Below are 21,954 nucleotides of genomic sequence, written 5' to 3'. Positions count from 1 at the left end.
GTCATTTCAGCACACTTAAAATCTTTTCAACTTCATTTACATTTTGTGCCTGTTATATCTTGTAATAAGAACACTATGTTTCAGACGGAAGGGAAACCTGCTTTTACTTAAACTGATGCACATTCGTAAACAGAATGAGAAAACTATTATACTCAGCCAAATATTGTCCAGATGTTTCCTGTCATTGCGAAACAAAGGGCTGCAGAGATGATTTTAATTATGCAAATCTAATTTGAACAACCTTGTGAATACTTTCATTTGAGTAATGCTATTGAATGGCAATCAATTTACTTGGGAAAATATTCATTTATTTTTATTGATTTAAGAAAAGAAACTGAAACTGGGACGTTGCATTAGCTCTGAATGATTTGCTGTCTTATAACATTTGTTTGAATTGGAGAACTAGAAATATAGGTTCCATCCCATGTCAGTTATTTATGTCCATTTCTCTTGTAAGACTGGGTAAGTAACTTGGGTTGATCTCTGCACAATTGTTTCATCTAATCAAAACAAGTGATCAAATAAAGTAAGCAAATTCCCCTCAGAATAATCTGAGTTTGGATGTGTGCTGAATTCTGTACTTATAAGGTAAGAATGTTGGAAAATAATGCTCTTTTCATTTGGAACAACTTGGTATGACGTCAAGTACTTCCTGATCACATGTGACGTGGTCAGAAATCAATGAAAAGTCCTTCCCCTCTGTCTCTTGTCACTGTCACAACATCCCAAATCCAAATAAAACTGAATTGTTTTCCACATTCCATGGCATCAGTGCACCCTTTAGCATTGTGAAAGTGGAATTGTTATGGATGGTAGCACGGAACAGATATTGGCACTTAAGCAGCACCATTTTACCATTGTTCAATTTTATCCATCTCCTTTTACATTCCAAAAATTTTAAAAAAGTGGTGCATCAGAATAAAAATAAAGGTACTCCAAAAATGTGTCAAAATTATCATCATCTAATATTATTACATCGCAGAGGTTTACAATTCATTGGGCTAGTTGGCTTAGTATTTATGTTCTGGCCTTATGCCAGATTCTCAGCTTGTTATTTTATTGAGAAGCCACAGGCAAGAGTCATTGAAAAAAGATACTGATAAAGTTGAAATGAATTGCAAGTAATAGTTCTTGGTTAAAGAACTCAAAAAAATTAAATTCTGTGGCTATAAGAATGGAACATTCAGTTTTGGCACACTAAAAATAGTGTTAGGTACAAAAGGAATTAGTGTCAAAAATCTTTGCACACTGAGAAATATTTATAATGTATTCAAAGGACTTGTCCCTATTGCCTTATTTCTAACTGCCTCTGAACTGAGTAGCTTGTCAAGCCATTTGAAAGCGCAATCATATGTTGGAGTCCCATCATCGTCGTCGTCACGGCTATCCCTCGAGGTTGAGGATGATGGCTTCATTCCGTTGATCCACAGAGTGAAGATGCCTGTGCTTGTATTTGTTTATGTGTACTTGATATTGCACTCCAAGAAGCTCACAGTACTTCACAAGTCAACCAACTAATTCCAATGGCATGAAAACCACAACAATTGGAGCTGATGGATTTGTTGCATCCTTCGTCTGCCCTCACAGCCGTTGAGTTCAGAGTAACTTTGTCCGCCTGTTCCACCGTTGAGGACTTGGTTGGATCGTTCTTTGTCAGGGACCTCACCCTCGACCTTACAACCATGGGTAACCCTATCAGGAGCGTAGCTCCAGACAGCATTACTCTTAGGATCACAGGACCACACAAGCTTCTCCACCACAACAAGATGACAATCCATGCAGAAGGTTTGTCAGACAAGGTAAAATCTGCATATTTTCTTTTCTAGAGGGCATGAAAGAACTAGATAGAATTTTGGGAAAACTTGATATCTTAATGATTATAACTTGAGGTTGCTTCATTGATATGTGCTATGGGAGCCACAGATGCAAGCTGGAGACATAAGAGACTGAAGATTTAAGTTAAGATTTAAGTCTGTTTATTTGTCACATTATACCAAGTACATGGACAAAGATTCTTCTGTGAGCAGTCAAACCATTTATCTTAAACATTCATACATCCTTGTACAGAGCACAATTTACAGAATGATCAGTGAACTCCAGGCAAAGGGTATTTGATAGCACTATTGTGAGGTTCAGTCAGGAACCCGTTGATGCGCACTTTCACACAAATGAGCCTTTTTCCCAGTGGGAGGAGGGAGGAGAGAGCGTGTCCGGGCTGTGTTAAGTCCTTCAGTATGTCAGACGGTGGGATATGTCGATGGAGACCATAGAAGAGAATGCAAATTATGTTACATTCTCAGCTACATTCACCACTTTCTGTAATGTCATTGGTGGAAAAATTAGAAAGGTGTTGGGAATAAACGCACTTCACTGAACAAGTGGTGAGGTTCTGTAAATGACATGCTGAATGGATTTGAAGTCAAAACCTGCTGCTGCTTTAACACCGAACTGGACAAGCACATGAAGAACCATAATCATCAGGATTAAAGTTCAGCAAAAGAAATGAGGACCAATTTTGACTGGTATGAACAAGATTTTGTTCCAGATGTATTTCAAAATTGAAACTAACATCTGTTATCAGACTTCCTCATCCCTATAAGAGACTACACCCCAAACATCTATACGATGAGTCATCACACCTTTCCTTTCCCACATACTGAGTACTAAGTAAATGGAGCTTGTTCCAGAGTCTTACACATCCAAACCAAGCTGGTCAATCCAGCAGATGTCAAGGCAGGGATCCTAATGTCATTTATTCCACAGCATGCACGTGTGACCAAAGTTTCCCTTTCCCCAAATCAAAAAAAATACCATCCATTTCAAATTTCACAAATGATCAACATTTAATTTTGAATTTAATAAGATAATCCAATCCTTGCAGAATTCTATATTCAGTATTCATTTACCTCTTGTACTCTTTACCAGAGTTGACTCCTTATAATCAAATTCTTTACCCCTTCAATCTGAATGGTGGCTGCTTTCTGAACCTTTTCAATAAATGCCATTTCCTTGGAACAATTCAAATTCTATATATTTTAAGTCAGACTGCATCTATTACTTACAAAATGTTAGATATCCTTACAGAATTACTCTGATCTCAAAATTGTCAATTTGTTTTCCACATTCCCACCAACAATCGTTCCAATAGATCCCCAATTTCATTTTCCATGTATTGTGTTATCTTTCCACTTATATTACATACATACTGCCTCGGCCCCGGTCCGGGCAGTATGGACCGACCTAGGAGGGGAGGCAGGCCCCTCCAGCCCGGGTAAGAAACCTGCATAGGAGAAGGCCACTCCGATATAAAACCTACGACCCAAGGACCTCGCTGCCACGTCCCAGCTTGCTTGGCCACGGCACACGAACCATGGGTGTAAAGGGTGGGGCCAGTACTGCGCGCACTGCACTCCACCTAAAAGCTCCTTTGCGCAGGCCCGAGGACAGGTCCACGTCCTCCCCCTCCACGTCCTCCCCCTCCACGTCCTCCCCCTCCACGTCCTCCCCCTCCACGTCCTCCCCCTCCACGTCCTCCCCCTCCACGTCCTCCCCCTCAAAAGATGCTCACAAACTCAAGCTAGCATGCTGGAACATCAGAACCATGCTAGACAAGGCTGACAGCCACCGACCTGAACGTCGGTCTGCCCTCATTGCACATGAACTCCTCAGACTTGACATCGACATAGCCGCTCTCAGTGAAGTCCGCCTGGCAGATGTAGGCAGCCTCCAAGAACGCGGCGCGGGCTACACACTCTACTGGTCTGGCAAGCCTTCGGATGAATGACGCCTATCTGGTGTAGGCTTCATGGTCAAGAGCTTCATTGCCTCCAAACTCGAAAACCTTCCGACAGGCCTCTCGGACCGAATCTTGTCCATGCGACTCCCACTTCAAAACAAGCGTCACATCACCCTCATCAGTGTCTATGCTCCAACCCTCCAGGCGGAACCAGCAGAAAAGAACAAGTTCTACACCGACCTGCGCAACCTCATCCAACGTACCCCTACAGCCGACAAGGTTGTCATCCTGGGCGACTTCAACGCTCGTGTCGGCAAAGACTCAGAAACCTGGCCAGGAATCCTGGGCAAGCATGGCGTCGGCAAGTGCAACGACAATGGGCGCCTCCTGTTGGAGCTCTGCGCAGAACAGCGGCTTATCATTACAAACACCCTTTTTCAGCAGAGGGACAGCCTTAAGACCACCTGGATGCATCCCCGATCCAAACACTGGCACCTCCTGGACTACATCCTGGTGCGAGAAAGTGACAAACGAGATGTGCTCCACACCAGGGTCATGCCTAGCGCGGAATGCCACACTGACCACCGGCTGGTTCGCTGCAAGCTCAACCTTCACTTCAAACCAAAGCCCAGGAACAATAAAGCCCCCAGAAAGAGGTTCAATGTTGGAAACCTGCAGTCAGACGAAGCGAGAGGAAACTTCCAGGCAAACCTCAAAGCAAAGCTCGACGATGCAACCCGCCTCACGGACCCGTCCCCTGAAACCCTCTGGGATCAGTTGAAGACTACCATACTGCAATCCACTGAAGAGGTACTGGGCTTCTCCTCCAGGAAAAACAAGGACTGGTTTGACGAAAACAGCCAGGAAATCCAGGAGCTGCTGGCAAAGAAGCGAGCTGCCCACCAGGCTCACCTTACAAAGCCGTCCTGTCCAGAGAAGAAACAAGCCTTCCGTCGCGCATGCAGCCATCTTCAGCGCAAACTCCGGGAGATCCAAAATGAGTGGTGGACTAGCCTCGCCAAACGAACACAGCTCAGCGCGGACATTGGCGACTTCAGGGGTTTCTACGAGGCTCTAAAGGCTGTGTACGGCCCCTCACCCCAAGTCCAAAGCCCGCTGCGCAGCTCAGACGGCAAAGTCCTCCTCAGCGACAAGATCTCCATCCTCAACCGATGGTCAGAACACTTCCAATCTCTTTTCAGTGCCAACCGCTCAGTCCAAGATTCCGCCCTGCTCCAGCTCCCTCAACAGCCCCTAAGGCTAGAGCTGGATGAGGTTCCCACCCTGGATGAGACATATAAGGCAATCGAACAACTGAAAAGTGGCAAAGCAGCAGGTATGGATGGAATCCCCCCAGAAGTCTGGAAGGCTGGCGGCAAAACTCTGCATGCCAAACTGCATGAGTTTTTCAAGCTTTGTTGGGACCAAGGTAAACTGCCTCAGGATCTTCGTGATGCCACCATCATCACCCTGTACAAAAACAAAGGCGAGAAATCAGACTGCTCAAACTACAGGGGAATCACGTTGCTCTCCATTGCAGGCAAAATCTTCGCTAGGATTCTACTAAATAGAATAATACCTAGTGTCGCCGAGAATATTCTCCCAGAATCACAGTGCGGCTTTCGCGCAAACAGAGGAACCACTGACATGGTCTTTGCCCTCAGACAGCTCCAAGTAAAGTGCAGAGAACAAAACAAAGGACTCTACATCACCTTTGTTGACCTCACCAAAGCCTTCGACACCGTGAGCAGGAAAGGGCTTTGGCAAATACTAGAGCGCATCGGATGTCCCCCAAAGTTCCTCAACATGATTATCCAACTGCACGAAAACCAACAAGGTCGGGTCAGATACAGCAATGAGCTCTCTGAACCCTTCTCCATTAACAATGGCGTGAAGCAAGGCTGTGTTCTCGCACCAACCCTCTTTTCAATCTTCTTCAGCATGATGCTGAACCAAGCCATGAAAGACCCCAACAATGAAGACGCTGTTTACATCCGGTACCGCACGGATGGCAGTCTCTTCAATCTGAGGCGCCTGCAAGCTCACACCAAGACACAAGAGAAACTTGTCCGTGAACTACTCTTTGCAGATGATGCCGCTTTAGTTGCCCATTCAGAGCCAGCTCTTCAGCGCTTTACGTCCTGCTTTGCGGAAACTGCCAAAATGTTTGGCCTGGAAGTCAGCCTGAAGAAAACTGAGGTCCTCCATCAGCCAGCTCCCCACCATGACTACCAGCCCCCCCACATCTCCATCGGGCACACAAAACTCAAAACGGTCAACCAGTTTACCTATCTCGGCTGCACCATTTCATCAGATGCAAGGATCGACAATGAGATAGACAACAGACTCGCCAAGGCAAATAGCGCCTTTGGAAGACTACACAAAAGAGTCTGGAAAAACAACCAACTGAAAAACCTCACAAAGATAAGCGTATACAGAGCCGTTGTCATACCCACACTCCTGTTCGGCTCCGAATCATGGGTCCTCTACCGGCACCACCTACAGCTCCTAGAACGCTTCCACCAGCGTTGTCTCCGCTCCATCCTCAACATCCATTGGAGCGCTTACACCCCTAACGTCGAAGTACTCGAGATGGCAGAGGTCGACAGCATCGAGTCCACGCTGCTGAAGATCCAGCTGCGCTGGATGGGTCACGTCTCCAGAATGGAGGACCATCGCCTTCCCAAGATCGTGTTATATGGCGAGCTCTCCACTGGCCACCGTGACAGAGGTGCACCAAAGAAAAGGTACAAGGACTGCCTAAAGAAATCTCTTGGTGCCTGCCACATTGACCACCGCCAGTGGGCTGATAACGCCTCAAACCGTGCATCTTGGCGCCTCACAGTTTGGCGGGCTGCAAACTCCTTTGAAGAAGACCGCAGAGCCCACCTCACTGACAAAAGGCAAAGGAGGAAAAACCCAACACCCAACCCAAACCAACAAATTTTCCCTTGCAACCGCTGCAATCGTGTCTGCCTGTCCCGCATCGGACTTGTCAGCCACAAACGAGCCTGCAGCTGACGTGGACTTTTTACCCCCTCCATAAATCTTCGTCCGCGAAGCCAAGCCAAAGAAGAAAGAATATTACATACAAAGGGTATATTACATACCCTTTGTGGATTTTATGTCCCCTGAGGTATTTTGCCCTTTTTGACTTGAACTTGGAATTGAATTTACCACTTCTGTTCAATTGCTCTAATATCTTGATCTGTTCATATTAACTCCTATGCCCAATTTCAGTCGGCACCAAAGAAACAAAAAACATAGGCTGAATCAGCAAGAAAATTGATTTTTTTTTTCAAATTAAGCCTTTGGTGGAGAAATTATGAATAGGATCTTCAAATATTAATTGATAATCTCTAATTATTAATTGATTTAATTTGACATTCAGAATTATCTTATGAATGTTCTTTTTTTAATGAATGTTCATGTTTCCAAATCTGGAATTGCTATTGCAGGTAAAAGGGACCCAAAACAGATATACTGCTATATTGACAATGTTTCTGACTGCTTAAACTCTTTCTGTTATATTTCAAATTAATAATGTTATAGATTTTTTTTTTCTTCTTCTTTGGCTTGGCTTCGCGGACGAAGATTTATGGAGGGTGTAAAAGTCCACGTCAGCTGCAGGCTCGATTATGGCTGACAAGTCCGATGCGGGACAGGCAGACACGGTTGCAGGGGAAAATTGGTGGGTTGGGGTTGGGTGTTGGGTTTTTCCTCCTTTGTCTTTTGTCAGCAAGACATTAGCATTATCCATAGGTCGTGCAACAGCCATGGAAAGCATGATCAAAGGAAATATTGGAGAACTTCTCCTGGAGACGTCATGTTGAGGCAACCCTCTATTTTCTAAGAAGCCTGAGGAGATTTAGCATGTTGTCATACACTCTATTGAACTCCTGCAGTTGATCTGTGGAAAGTACACTGACTGATTGCATCACGAGTTCAGAAACTTGAATACTCATGAACACAAAATGCCACAAAAAGTGACAAATCTAGTTCGATCCATCACAGATTCCGACATCTGATTCATTGAAAGCATCTGTAATATAGTACACAAACGTGCTGTGCCACACAGCATCCATAGGAAGTAAAAAGTGTAACTAAAGTTTCATGCCTGGGCCCTTCAGCACCTGAATACTTTGTAATTTTTTTTAAATAGTAAACATACTGCATGGTAACATGCCCTTCTGGCCCATGAGTCCATGCTGCCCAAATATGCTGATTAATGTAGAAACCCTGTACATTTTTGAAGAAAGGACTCTTGTTAAAACAAAGCCCTCCATTTCTTGTTGAACTCCACTGAGAGCATCTGTTGTGAAGCATTGCCACATGGTAAATACCCCAAACACCCTAGTCACAATCTCTTCTCACTGCTACATTCAGACAGGAAGTGCAGAGGTCAGCATGGTTAGCATAATGGTATTATAACGCCGGCGACCAGGTCAAATCGAGCATTGACTGGAAAGAGTTTAGTGCATTCTCCCTTGTGACCACGTGTGCTTCCTCAGGGTGCTCTGGTTTCCTCCAACATTCCAAAGACATATGGGGTTACTTGGTTCATTGGTATTTGGGCAGCACAGATTTGTGGGCCAGAAGGACCCGTTTCCATGTGGTATCTATAAATTAAAATTAAAAGTCCGGCATCTCCAGGTTCAAAAAAAGTTTTTTTTTGCCCCCAACAGCTATCAAGCTCTTGAACCTCCCATACTACTCTAACCCAAATCATAAACTACTCTAAGACCATCAAAACATCACTCTTTTATTGCACTAAGTGCATCTGTGAACATTTATTTATCAATCCTTTGACAATTATTATTTATTTTTCTGCCTTGAAAATGCAGTAATTTAACTTTTTACTATTTTATGTACCTTTTTGGCTGTAACCTGGAAGAATTCAGGTATACTATATATCTTTCTTTGAAACATCTTACTTATGTATCAGACAATAAGCTTTCATTCAACATTGATATCTGTTTAAAATCACAAATGCCATATATTTTGAGAGAGCAGAGTAAACCATTCTCCCTTTCCAGTGATCAGAAGACTTTGAAAGGACGGTAGGTTCCCCTTTGCCTCCTGATGTACTGCAACAGGGATTCCCTGCCGTACTGTCTAGTTGGGGTATAGCCACACATGAAGTCACTCTGCAGTATTTTACAAACAACCATGATACCATTGTTCTGCTGCCGTCACCATTGCTTTTAATGTACGAGTCTCTGTGACATTCCCAATCATGGGTACAATGTCGAACCACTATCCACACATAAACCAAGGCAACCTGCATGTAATAAACACCATGCTGCCATACGTGATCTGATTTGTGTGTTCAAAGCACAATTTCATTCTCTGGAGGAATGCTGCAGCAGTGAACAGAGCCAAACTCCAGAAGTCTGACGAAATTTGGCATCTCGTCAAATACTTCCATCAAACGGTTTACAGGTGCACTATGAAAAATACGCCTATGGGTTGCATCACAGCCTTGGAATAGCATTGATGAAATCAGATGATTCTGCTTTTGACCAATTGCATTAAAATTCAGTTGCAATTGTGGCCTGAGACCTCTCAGCACTCCTCAATGGTGTCAGGACTCAGTAGAGTAAGCCATGAGCCCTGAAGGCCATGAAGTTGTGTACCAGTGATTTATCTTCAGCAGTGAGGTTTTGAGACTTGAGGCAGAATGGTGATTGCAGTTAGGACAGGGGAGCAGAGAGAGAGAGAAAAGAATCAGGGCAGTATGAGGCAGGTGGGAGAGAAGTGTTGTGGCGAGCACTTGGCAGAAATCACATTTGGGAACATTTGCATAGCTGAGCTGAGCTTCCTGCCAATCATGAATGCAAATATCAGCAGACATGGAACTGCTAGCATTTGTCAGGAAAATACAGGCTATTAAATCTGATTGAAAATTTGTCTTATGCCTTCTTATTAACCAAACCATTGGTATAGTCTGTCTCTTTTTAAATCGGGTCATTTGCATCTGCCAGCTTTGACCTTCTGCTGAAACAAGAGCAAGAAATGGCCCTGAATGCCTCTTTCATGGAGACACAATAGATCAATTCCAACAGATTATCCACTTTAAAATGATCTGTTCAGTTCTTACAGTTTCAAAGAAAAACAGGAGAGCTCTTGATCTGAGAATTCACTTTCATTTTTTAAACAGCTAATAGATTTTGAAACTTAGATTTTTTTTTATAAGTTACTGGAGCAGTAATGTATGTAATTGGCTCAACAATACACCACATTGTAAGCCTGGCATTGAGAATTTGCAACAGTGGAATGGATGAATCATCTTCTTTGAATGTTATTCCTGGAAGGTAACTTTGTGATGACAGATAGTAACTGGCTTATTGGGAAGCCTGTCAGGTGCATAATACCAGTACCTTTAATGGAAATGTTTCAAGCAAATCTTTTTGCAAGAAATTAAGTATCACACTCTAATTTCTAACAAGCAAAGGATACATATTCTTTGCAGAAAGAGAAAAGTAATGAGATGTCATTTTTACATTTTCCATATGGCCTGTTAATTAATTGCTCGATTGATGATTTCTCAATATCATTATCATTCAGGTGCCTTGCCGTTCGGTGTGAGCAATCATGCCTCTCCATCCATCCCCTTTTCTCCTTCGGTGAAGGATCCAACTTTGAATTGAGACCGTAGTCAATATTGAGTTCATGATTATACAAGGGAAAATTACTGAAGTGGTTTCCCATTGCCTTCTTCAGTTGCAGTGTCCATACTGGACGGGTCACCCTGGCCATTGTAAATTCCCCTCATGAACTGATGAAACATTGGCTAATACCAAGGATCATGGAAAAGTTTGCATTCAGAGAAAGGTTCTCTCAATGTCTGCGTGGGTTTCCTCTGAGTGTTCCGGTTTCTCTCACCCTTCAAAAACATTCCAGGGTTGTAGGTCAATTGGGTGTAATTGGGTGGCATGGGCTCATGAGCTGAAAGAGCCTGTTACCATGTTGTACATCTAAATTTTTTTTTTAATGAATTTGATCTGCAATTTATTCAAAAATCCAGTTCTGCAAATCAGCGCCGTTTTGAATGCTGTTTATGTTCTCTTTGTCAATTGCACCAAAAGCATTAATTTTTCTATTGCAGGAGTTGTGAGGCCGTTAAATTTGTCTCCAAGAATGTTGATGAAATTTCTTCATCATTTCTGAGAAATGGAGAGGAAAATAATGGAAAGGACACTGAATGGAAATAGAATAAATGGGTATCGTATCAAGAATATTTACTTGGCTGGGGAATAAGAGTTGTCAGGGATAGATTAAGGCAAATGGCCTTCAGCTGTGTTGTAACTTTTTTGGATTTCAATGTTTTTCTTCCCCAATAATATACCTCAGAGCACTTACAATAACTAAATGTGCCTTATCATTTGTATCTGATCTCATGGTCACACATCCACATGGAATAAATTTGAGAACAGTATCTTCAAAGATTCCCAGCCTGATTTATGATTGATGTGCTTTGGAAAGTACTCTCCTTTCACAATGTGCCTGTCATTTGACTCATTTTTCCACTGTTTCATGTCGAATTCTTACTTAGTCATTTATTTTTCTCTAAATATCCCTTCTCATCCTGAAATTAACATCATGTGTATCATGCAGACTTCAAGAGTTTCCAAAAATCAACCATCCACTGAATGAAGGGATTTCCTTTTTGGAAAATTAGCCAATAATTTGTGGTGCAATATTGTAAGTCTGGACTGAAGTATAAATGTAACTTGAATCTTTTGACCATTACACAATGATAAATGCCAAGGTCCAGATTTTCTGAGAGCAGCTTCCAATGAAGCCAGATCTAACCTGATCAGAGAGCCCCTGAGGGGTTGAAGCCCTCCTGACCATGAATACCACAAAAAAATTTTGACAGCCTGTTAAATCACAGTGAGCTGAACCAGCTGTCAAAGCTTTCAGACAGCTTGAATATTTGTGAATATTTAATTAGTAATGGACTGTTTAAAACAGTGCTCCTTTATGTTAATTTTGACGTCTGTGGTAAATGATTTGATTATGTAATTGGATCTGAAGTTAGAATAGTTAAATAAAAATCAAATTAAAAAGCAGGTGATACATTTTACAGGCCTGATAGCTTTTGCAAGTGTAGTGCCACATTCAGCATGGTGGCATTACATAGACCACACATGTCAAACTCTGGCCCGCGGGCTAAATTTGGCCCGCGATATAATTATATTTGGCCTGCAAGATCATTTCAAAAATGTATTAGAGGTGGCCCGCCCTGCAGCGAGAGCCGATGCTGTTTTTTGGTAATGTCACCCCCACCATCCTCCCCCTTCATTGCACATCCTTCCCCACCCCCTAACTAACCCCTCCCCCCTAAAACCACCCCGCTTAAAAGATGGCCAGAATATTCTCAAAAAGGAATCCAGAATGGTAAAGTTCCACAAACCTTCTGCTGGGAATCCTAACAACACCCGGGCATCAGATCCACAGGACGCGGAGGGAGCAAGAGTGTTGCAGGTTGACCGTGCAAACTTTGAGAACGGGGAAAACAAAATTGTAACACGAGAAGTCTGTCGATGTCATTAGCCGGCAAGCCAGTTGGAAGGCTCCCCGCACAACCATTCACTTCTCCCACTTGTCGAGCGGTGCGGTGGATTGGCGAGCGCCTGCGATTTCCTGTCGGCGCGACGGACATGGCAGGCAGCGCACGGCCCCCACTGTTCCACAAAGGCTGATCGGCAGCGCGCTGGGCCTGAGTGGGTGGGTAAGCAGGGGTGGGCAGAGGGTGTAGGTGAGGAGTAATGGGCAGGGGAAGTTATGGTGGTGTGAGGGGCAGTTAGAGGGAGGAATAAGTAGAAGGAGGGGTGGATAGGGAAGAGGTAAAAGGGGAGGGGCAGGGCGAGTAGGGGAGGGGTGATTAGAGGGTGAGAGACGGGTAGAGGGAGGAACAGGTTGAGGGGAGAGGCAGTAGAGGGGCGTATAAAGGATGGGGTGGGTAGAGGCAGAGCGAGTGGAGTGAGGGGTGAGTAGAGGTTGGGTAAAGGACTGGTCAGGTAGATGGATGGTGGGTCGAGGGTGAATAGAGGCCTAGAGCCTGAGGAGTGAGCAGGAAATGCTGAGTCCTGATGCAGGCCAAAATGGACACAGCCTGTGAATGCTGACTACATCTCCACAGGGACCAAATATGTTTCCCTCAGGTCAAGCAAAGGGTGAACTTGAGCTACCTACTCCTGACCAGTAACATTATCCTCCTAAAGTTATATCCTAAAGTTTAACATTACATACGTTGAAAGAAGAGAAAACATGCAGATGTTGTTGAAAATTTTCAATAAATATTTAGTTCGGCCCTCGACTTAGTCCAAGTTTTTAATTTTAGCCCTCCGTGAATTTGAGTTTGACACCTCCGTGAATTTGAGTTTGACACCCATGACATAGACAGTTCATGCATTGGATAGTCCTGATTATGCACAGATCAAAAGTTAAATATACACAAGCAGTTAAAAATTAATTACACAATTGAACAAATTAATTGTAAGTACAAGAGCAAGTGGAATTGTCCATAGATTTGCAATGAGTCACATAGCTGATAAAGGAGGTTATTGGTGGGAGCGTGCCCATGCAAAGGACCTAGGGTTGGAAGAGCTTCCCGTGAAGATTGATTACAAGACAGATTTAAAGGCATCAAGTCAAAAATGTTACGTGTGCTAAAAACCAAAGAAGAGCAAGTACCAGAAAAATAAAACAGAAGAACCTCAGAAGTCGCCAAGATCATTCGCAGAAAGTCCACAAGGGAGTGAAGAATGTGCAGTCATGATGTCAGAACCCAAGGAGGTAAGGGATTGACACAGGATTTCCAAAAGAATGATAGAGACCATGGAGGTTCTGAGTGAATGATTCTCCACAGTAGAAAAATGTACTAAGAGAAGTGGAAGGAAAAATAATAGTGATGGCAACGGAGATTGAAGACCTGACCTCTTGGGTGGGCCAGGTTTAAAAGAAACTGATAATGACTCAAGAACAATTAAAAATCCTGGAGGAAAATCCAAAGAAGTAGAAATTGGATAAACAACTGCTGCCAACATGGAGCCCATATTTACAAAAGATGGGTTTAAATATTTAATTGAATTTTTGATTTTTTATTTCTTCTAAGGTCTCTATGTATACAATATTATGAAATATTATAGTAATAAAACTCCTGTTGAAGAGCTCTGGTCCCTTTATTTCTTTCAGTAGGGGGTTAGTATGGGATGTGGTGGGGTTCTGCGCAGATCTTTATTTCTATCTTTTATATACAACATGTATTGGGATTTGAATTATATACGTAAAATTGATGAATTTATTGTGGCTTTAAATCTATAAATAAAATACTTTTTAATAACGGCTGCTGGAGAAAATTGACCACATGGAAAACTTCAGCAGAAGAAATAATGTCCAAATCATCGGGCTGAGAGAAGGGAACGAAAGGAATGACCCAGTGAATTTCTTTGAAGAGTGAATCCCACGAGCACTGGAGTGGAAAAATTCAAGGAAAAACTACTGATAGAGAGAGCCCTTGACCCCAGGAGAGTGGATAACCAAAGACCGGTCCTGGAAAGATTTTTGATTTACCGGGACTGGGAGGCAACATTAAGGGCAGCAGTGGAGTATGCCAGGAAAAACGGTGGCCCGGTCAAGAAGGAAGGAGGGAAGGTGCTATTCTTTCATGATTTAAGAGCTAGTTTGATAAAACAAAAAAAAAATTAACAATATTAAAAGACAATTAAGATCACAGAATATATATTTAGGGGTCCAATTGTAAACTTGACCTTTCAATGTATGTAAAGATGTGATATCCCAGAAAAAGAATCGCGAGAGAAAAAAAAATTAGGTCTGTCAGTGTGTAAAGTTATATTCTTATGTTTGGGGGTGAAGGGAGGGAAAAGGGGGGAATTTTTTTCTTTTTCTTTTGTTTGTAACATTTAATGTATGTATGTTTGAAATATCTAAAAGATTAACATATAACATAACATAACAATTACAGCACGGAAACAGGCCATTAGGCCCTTCTAGTCCGCACCGAACCAAACACCCCTTTCATTAAAGACTACATGAATATATTTATAGAAAAAAATGGAAAAATTAAGTATTTTTTAAAATGTTATTGGTTCAGAATCTTATTTTGCTTCATGGCCATGAAATCATTACCCAAATCGGATTATATTTTATATTATCCAATGGGTGGCAGGTGATTAACAACAATAAATAATAGTTCTCCTCTGAAATAGCCTATGGCTAAAGGAAATAAAATATGTAAGATAACACTTCTGATACTCCTCTGACTATAGTTCTCCATTTAATTTGAACATGTATAACAAATATCAAAATGATTTAAAAATCAATACAGTTTTTATTATACTTGGGAACATTGGATATTAAGTTAAGATGATTGAGTGGTTACACACTTCTAATAAATTAGGAGTACAATTAAATACTTTTTCAGATTAATGTATTATTCCAAAATGATTTCCATAATAGAAAATATCAAAAATAACATATCAGAGATGTCAAACAGAGGATTAAAAAGGGGAAGACAAACTGAAATTTGAACTTGAGTTAGTTTTTACCAGTAATCCAGTGGTCTGGACCAATGAACCAATTTATGAAACAGGAGATTAAATTCCACCATAGCAGATGAGGAATTTGGATTATTTTATAATTCACCATTGGGCAAGGTGTAGTACCTGTTTAGCCTCCCAATCAGGGTCATGTGAAGCCATGGATTGCAGATGGTGGATGGTTTTTACAAGCAAATTCTACAAATTGGTATTTATAGTTGTAAAGCTAAAAATGCTGGGCAGATGAATCTGCTGATCAATGCCAAGGTTACCCATCCAGTATGGACACTGCAACTGAAGACAGCCACGCAAAAACATTTCAGTACTTTACCCATGTATAATCATGAACTCAACATTGACTACAGTCTCAGCTTAAAGATAGAGCTTTCAGCGAAAGAGAACAAGGGAGGCAACAACTACAATTCGGGGGGGTCAGAGACTGTGACGGATGGAGACATGATTATACACGTCAAATGGCAAGGCACTTGAATGATGATGAATCTAGAATAAAATGCCAACACTTATAGGAACTGAAAAAGGCTATTTAGCCCATCAACTCTGCCCTGCTATTCAATCATGAGTTGATTAATTTTTCCACTCAGCCTCACTGTCTGGCCTTCTCCCCATAATCTTTGATGCTCTGGGTGCAAAGAACCCATCAATCTCTGATGTAAATACACCCAATAACCTGACTCTACAATTGCCTGTGGCAACAAATTCGGCAGTTTTACTACCCTCTGGCTGAAGAAATTAATATGTATCTTTGTTGCAAGCAGACACCCTTTAATCTTCAAGTTCAAGTTCAAGTAGCCTTTATTTGTCCTTATAAACCAAACTGCAAATGCAATGCATAGTAAAAAAAAAAGACATTCCTCCAAACCATGGTGCTACATAAAATGACTTGAGACTACACAAAAACAGCATTAAGATAACACAAGACTACTCTATTTCTACGCAAGACAAAACAAAAATCCACAATTGATTACACTAGTCTACAAACTACGTAAAGTGAATAAAACAGTGCAAATAAGTTACAATATAATAGATTCTGGATATTAAAAGTCTGATAGCTTGAGTGAAGAAACTACCACACAGTTCACAATCCATAGGAACCCGAAAGCATCAATACCTATGCCGGGGCAGGAGGAAGAAGGAGGCTTCGCATGAGGATGTGTGTGATCCCCCAAAATACTGCCACCCTCCACAGACAGAGTGCACGATGAAAAAAATGCCCACAATGGCAGAAGAGACCTGCCTATTACCATGTATGTATTTTTAAAAATAATTTTCTTCACTAAGGAAATCGCTTATCCTTTTCCACAACAACCAATAAATTACTTTATGTACACTCTAAGATGTTTGATCCTTAATTGCTTCAGCTAGGTCAAGAACCTACTTTGACAGACCACCAATCATCGTTTGTGTTTAACTTGGTGCTGCAACTAGATACTATAGGGGCTATGATCTGTGTAACAGCTTCCCAAATGCTTTTTAGATGCATTGCTTAAGGAGAAAACATGAGTGGCATTGAGTTTTCGTAAGAAAATAAAGATAGTATAATGAATGTGTAAAAAAAGCATGCTTTGATTATATTTACAGTATATATTATCATTTGTTTCATTCCCCACTTCAGAGGTATGCCCTTTAGATTTTGCTCAGCTTGACCAATGGGGTGTTTGATAATGAACATTAAAGCTTCCTCACCTAGAATACATTCTGTGCCCTTTCTGCCCCATTCACATTGAATCATCGGCTGTGTCAATGCACTGGATGGCACTCAGCTGAGGATGACTCCTGCTATGATGTGAGAATTTTTATTATACTCGGAGTCATTATAACAAGTAATTTGTTGAGTGGCAGTTACAGGATGATTAGGGATGAGGTAGAGTACTTGGTTCTGGAGGCACACAAAGAGGCCAGGTGAAGAATCACTGCAATTTTCCTCCTTAAAGGACATTAAGGAACCAGATCTATTTTTACAAAATAAAAACAGTAGTTTTGTCATGGTTATTGTTCCTTGAGAGTCAGAGTGTGGACACAGGCCCAACTTGCCCACAATGACCAAAATATCCCACCCACTCGAGTCACACCTTCCTGCATTTGGCCCATATCCCTCTAAACACATCCTGTCCATGGATTTCGAGGGATATGGACCATTTATTCCTAAAACATTACAATAGTACTTCTTTCAAAAACTTCATCCAGCAGCCCATTCCATATACCCATGACCCTCCATGTAAGAGAGTTACCCCTCAGGTTCTGATTAAATCTGTTCCCCTTCACATTGAAGCTATGTCCTTTGGTTACTAATTCCTCTACTCTGAGCAAAAGCCTTTGTGTTTACCTGATCTATTCCTTTATCATTTTCTATACCTCCATGAAATCAGCCCTCATCCTCCTGAATTTGAAGCAATAAAGCCTACGCCTGCTCAACCTCTCCCTACTGCTCAGGCTCCTGAGTCCTGGCAACATCCTTGTAAATCTTCTCTGCACCATCTCCAGCTTGACAACATCTTTCCTGCAGTTCAGTGACCAAAACTGAACACAATACTCCAATTGGGGTCTCGTCAATGTCATACATTATAGGACTGCCACATGACTTCCCAGCTCTTTTCTCAATATCCAAAAAAAACTTTTTCAATACCATATCTACCTGTGATGCAATTTTCAAGGTATTATGCACCTGTACTCCTCCATCCCTTGGCTCTACGGTGCTCCCCAGCCTACCTTGTTAGACCTCTCAAAAATATCTTACATTTCTAAGTATTAAATTCCCTCCACCATTCCTCTGCCCATCTGCCCAAGCTCCTGCTGCAACCTTTGGCAACTGTCTTCACCATCTGCCATATCAGATACTTTAATGTCATCTGCAAACTTGCTAATTATGCCATTTGATTTTCATGTATTCATGACAAATAGCAATGGGCCCAGCACCAAATGCTATGGCACACCACTAGTCACAGACCTCTCACCTGAAAAAACTACTGTCCACCATCAGCCTCTACCTTCTACTATAAAGCCAGTTTTCTATCCAATCTGCTATCTCACCTATGTTTCCATGCAATCTAACCTTCCAGAGTAACCTAGTGTGCAGAACCTTATCAAGAACCTTGCTGAAATCCATATATATAGTTTTACCCTTGTCAACATTCTTGGTCACATATTCAAATTTTTCAATGTGATTTCTGAGACATGGCCTCCCATTTACAAAAATGTGCTGACTCTCCTTAATCAACCCTTGTCCATCTAAGTGCATGTCCATCTTCTCCCTCAGATCACTCTCGAGTAACTTTCCAACTGCAGATATTAGATGCACTGACCTGCAGTTCCAAGGATTTTTACTGCAGTTCATCTTGAATGGAGACACAACATTTGCCACCCTCCAGTCTTCTAACGCCTTACCTGTCCTTAATGATGACTCAAAAATCTCAGCAGGCCAACTGAAATTTCCTCTCTAGCTTCCCACACATTCCCATATTTCGTTGGATATATCTGATCAGGCCCAGGAGATTTGTCTACATTCACATGCATCAGGACCTTCTCAACTGTAATACTGACTGTTCCCAAACACAACATTGACTGCCCAAAGTCCCAGACATCATGTCTTTCTCCACAGTAAAAACAGAGGAGTACTCATTCAGGACCTTGCCCATCCACACTAAGTCGACCATATTGATTCCTGAGGGCTCACATTTTTTCTCTGGTTTCCTTTTTTCTTTTATATACCTGTAAAATCTTTTGGGATTATCCTTAATGTTATCTACCATAGCTAAACCTTTCCCATTTTTGCCCTCCTTAATTACTTTTTATCTTGGTCCTCAAGATCCTGAAACCCCTCCATATATTCACTAGATCTCTGCAGCTTCCACTGACCCCACACCTCCTTCTTGCACTTGACTAGGCCCTGAATTTCCCTCATCATCCAAGCTTCTCCATGCTGGCCTTCACTCTAACAAGAACATGAATGTTCTGGATCTTGCTAACACACTTTTTAAAACATCCCAATTTTCCTAACGTTCCTCTTTCTTCATATAATCTGTTTCAATTAATGAACTTGTTCTTGCCTAACACCTTCAAAGTTTGCCTTTCCATAATTCCAAATTCTAATACATGTTCCTGCCTTCTCTCTCTCTCTCTCTCTCCATAACTACCTTAAACCTAATAGAACAGCTTACCTGTCCCCCAGAAGGAATCCCAGTGATCCAAAAATGTGAATCCCTGCCCCCTGTACCAGCTCCTCTCCCCTGAATTCATCTGGTCTTCCCATTTCTGAGTCACTGGGAGTAATCCAGAAATCACTAGCCTTGAGGTCTTGCCTCTTAACCTCTTACTCATTGCACAGGACCTTATCCCTCACTCTCTCCATGTCATTGGTGCCAATGTGTACAATGACCTCTGACTGTTCATCCTCCCCCTTGAAAATGTTCTCCAACCACTAAGTGATATCTTTGACCCTGGAACCTGGGTGGCAACACAGCCACAGAATGTCCTGTCCCCCTCACTGGTGAGTTTTCTATCACTGTCGCTCTGCCTTCAGGTTAACATTTAAGATTTAGTTAAATTGCCATGGTGAGATTGAATCCATTTATCTCAATCATTATTCCAGGCCTCTGGGTTATTGGTCCATTAATATTATTGTTACTACTATACTATTCTACTACTTTATTCAAAGAAAGTATCAAGGAAAATCACTTATATTTCACTTGGGAAATTTCTTGTTGCCTGATATAATTGTTTTTTTGTCACCTATGATAAAGTATCAAAATTAAATTAAATTTAAATCAAGACACAGCACTAAGAATCATTTATGATAATATAATATATATAATCTAATGTTAAAATTTCTTGACCAATCACAATTTGTATAGATGAATACTTGTCCAGCATATGTATTGTTTGTCTGTATGTGTTATGTCCGGTTGTGCGTCTGCATGTTTTGCACTGAGGATCGAAGAATGCAGTTTCGTCGGGTTGCACTTGTACAATCATATGACAATAAACTTCACAATAAAATAAACACTTTTCCCAACAATCCTCAGAATCTTCTGCATTTATGTTGATGGAACAATGAAACAAATATTTCCTTTGCAGCTTTTATCTGTAACTCGCTCAAGCATAATTTACCCCTTTAATCTGGCCTTCATTGAACAATTGCAATTCCAGAAAATCCTGAATATGAGGGATTAAACTGTAAATTTTCTTCATTCTGTGAAAATGTTGGATCGAGTAAAGCAATGTTTCAGTAAAAACAGTATGCACAGCAGAAAGGATTATCCAGAATTCAACCAACTGGCAAAAAAAAGGGATATAAATAAATGAATAAATTTAATGAATAAGAATAAACACAAAAATAAATAAAAGTTTAAAATTGTAAAAATAAACTCTCTCTGAAGTCACTCATAAACTTTTGATGAAAATGGGAGCAAATATTCAGCCAATGAGTGCCTTTGTTGTGCTTTGCTCATAGCAACTGTTTGAATAAAGTTGCATTCGAATAAAATGATATGACCCAGGATGAAGAGTTGGTTGATGCCGCTCACCATTGGGGTGACTCTCTTAAAGTGTCTCCTTATCCCTGCTTAGTAAGAGTTTTTATTAGTATATTATTAAGTATATTAGTAAGGATTCATCTGTAAACTTGGAGGAGGTGGGGTTCATTATTTATCATGTCATTGTTCATCTTTAAGATGGTTCTTTGGGAGGGGGAAACCTGATGGTTCAATGTTTTCAAAGAATGTGACTGAAAATAAAGTAAAACGCTTTAAGGTTCTTATATTCATGCAAGTGAAGTTTGTTTAGTGTAAGAGTGAAACACGATAGGCTGTGGATGCTGTGATTGTAATAAGCACACCAAAATGCTGGAGGAACTCAGCTAGTTTTTTCAGCATCTAAAGGAGACAAAGATATATTGCGAACATTTCGGGCCTGAGTCCTTGCTCAAGGAAAAAAATAGAAAAGGCAGAAGTAGGATATATCAGAAAGTCTTAGAATTTAAACAATGGGGGAGGAATCCAGACCAACAAAAGGTGTTAATTGAATATGATAATGGACTATGTGAGATTTTATCGTGTCTGTAGAGACAGGGAAAAAGAGAGATGACAGGGGAAGTACAGCATAATATTTTAATCTTTTGTCTTTTTGTCATTTATTCTTAATACAAGTAAGAATAAATGTAAGAGTGAGTCTCAAGCAACCAAACAACACCCTTATCCGGCTTCTAACAATCCTCATAGGTGCCGGATACCAGGGGTTTTACTGTATTGACAAAGTATTTCATATCAATAAAGTGAAAAAAAATTATCACAATCTGGTTTAAAAATTACCATAGTGCAATTACCTCCACACACCAGCCCTTTTCAATGGTTCTTCACTGCCTGCGGCAATGCGGTTACAATGTACTTAAATTTGAGGTCACACAAAACATTGCATCAAGTTTTGTTTTATCATCTCCGCAATTTTCACATTCTTGGCTTCTGGTTAAGCCAAGTTCTAAAATTCCCATTCTAGTTTATGAAATCCAACATTTGCCTCACTATTCAACAAGATCACGGGTCAAAAGCAGAAAATTCTGGAAGTGCTCAGCAGATTAGAAAGAGAAACAGAACTGATAAGAAGTCTGGACTTGAAAAATTAATTCTATTTCTCTTTTCA

At 41.2% G+C, this 21,954-nt stretch overlaps 1 long non-coding RNA gene across 2 annotated transcripts in view; it reads right to left on the bottom strand.

Moving 5' to 3' along the window:
• The window catches only part of LOC138744212 (uncharacterized), a 50,709-nt gene extending 29,028 nt beyond the window's left edge, over nucleotides 1–21,681 (bottom strand). For both annotated transcript variants that reach the window (XR_011345365.1, XR_011345367.1), the window contains exon 1: nucleotides 21,641–21,681. This is a non-coding gene — a long non-coding RNA (uncharacterized lncRNA). The remainder of the gene's footprint in view (nucleotides 1–21,640) is intronic.
• Nucleotides 21,682–21,954: the final 273 nt, after the last annotated feature.

Source organism: Narcine bancroftii, chromosome 10 (assembly GCF_036971445.1).
Source record: "Narcine bancroftii isolate sNarBan1 chromosome 10, sNarBan1.hap1, whole genome shotgun sequence".
Taxonomy (NCBI): domain Eukaryota; kingdom Metazoa; phylum Chordata; class Chondrichthyes; order Torpediniformes; family Narcinidae; genus Narcine; species Narcine bancroftii.
Note: the sequence above shows the minus strand (reverse complement) of the source record. Positions and strands in the feature narration are given on the sequence as shown.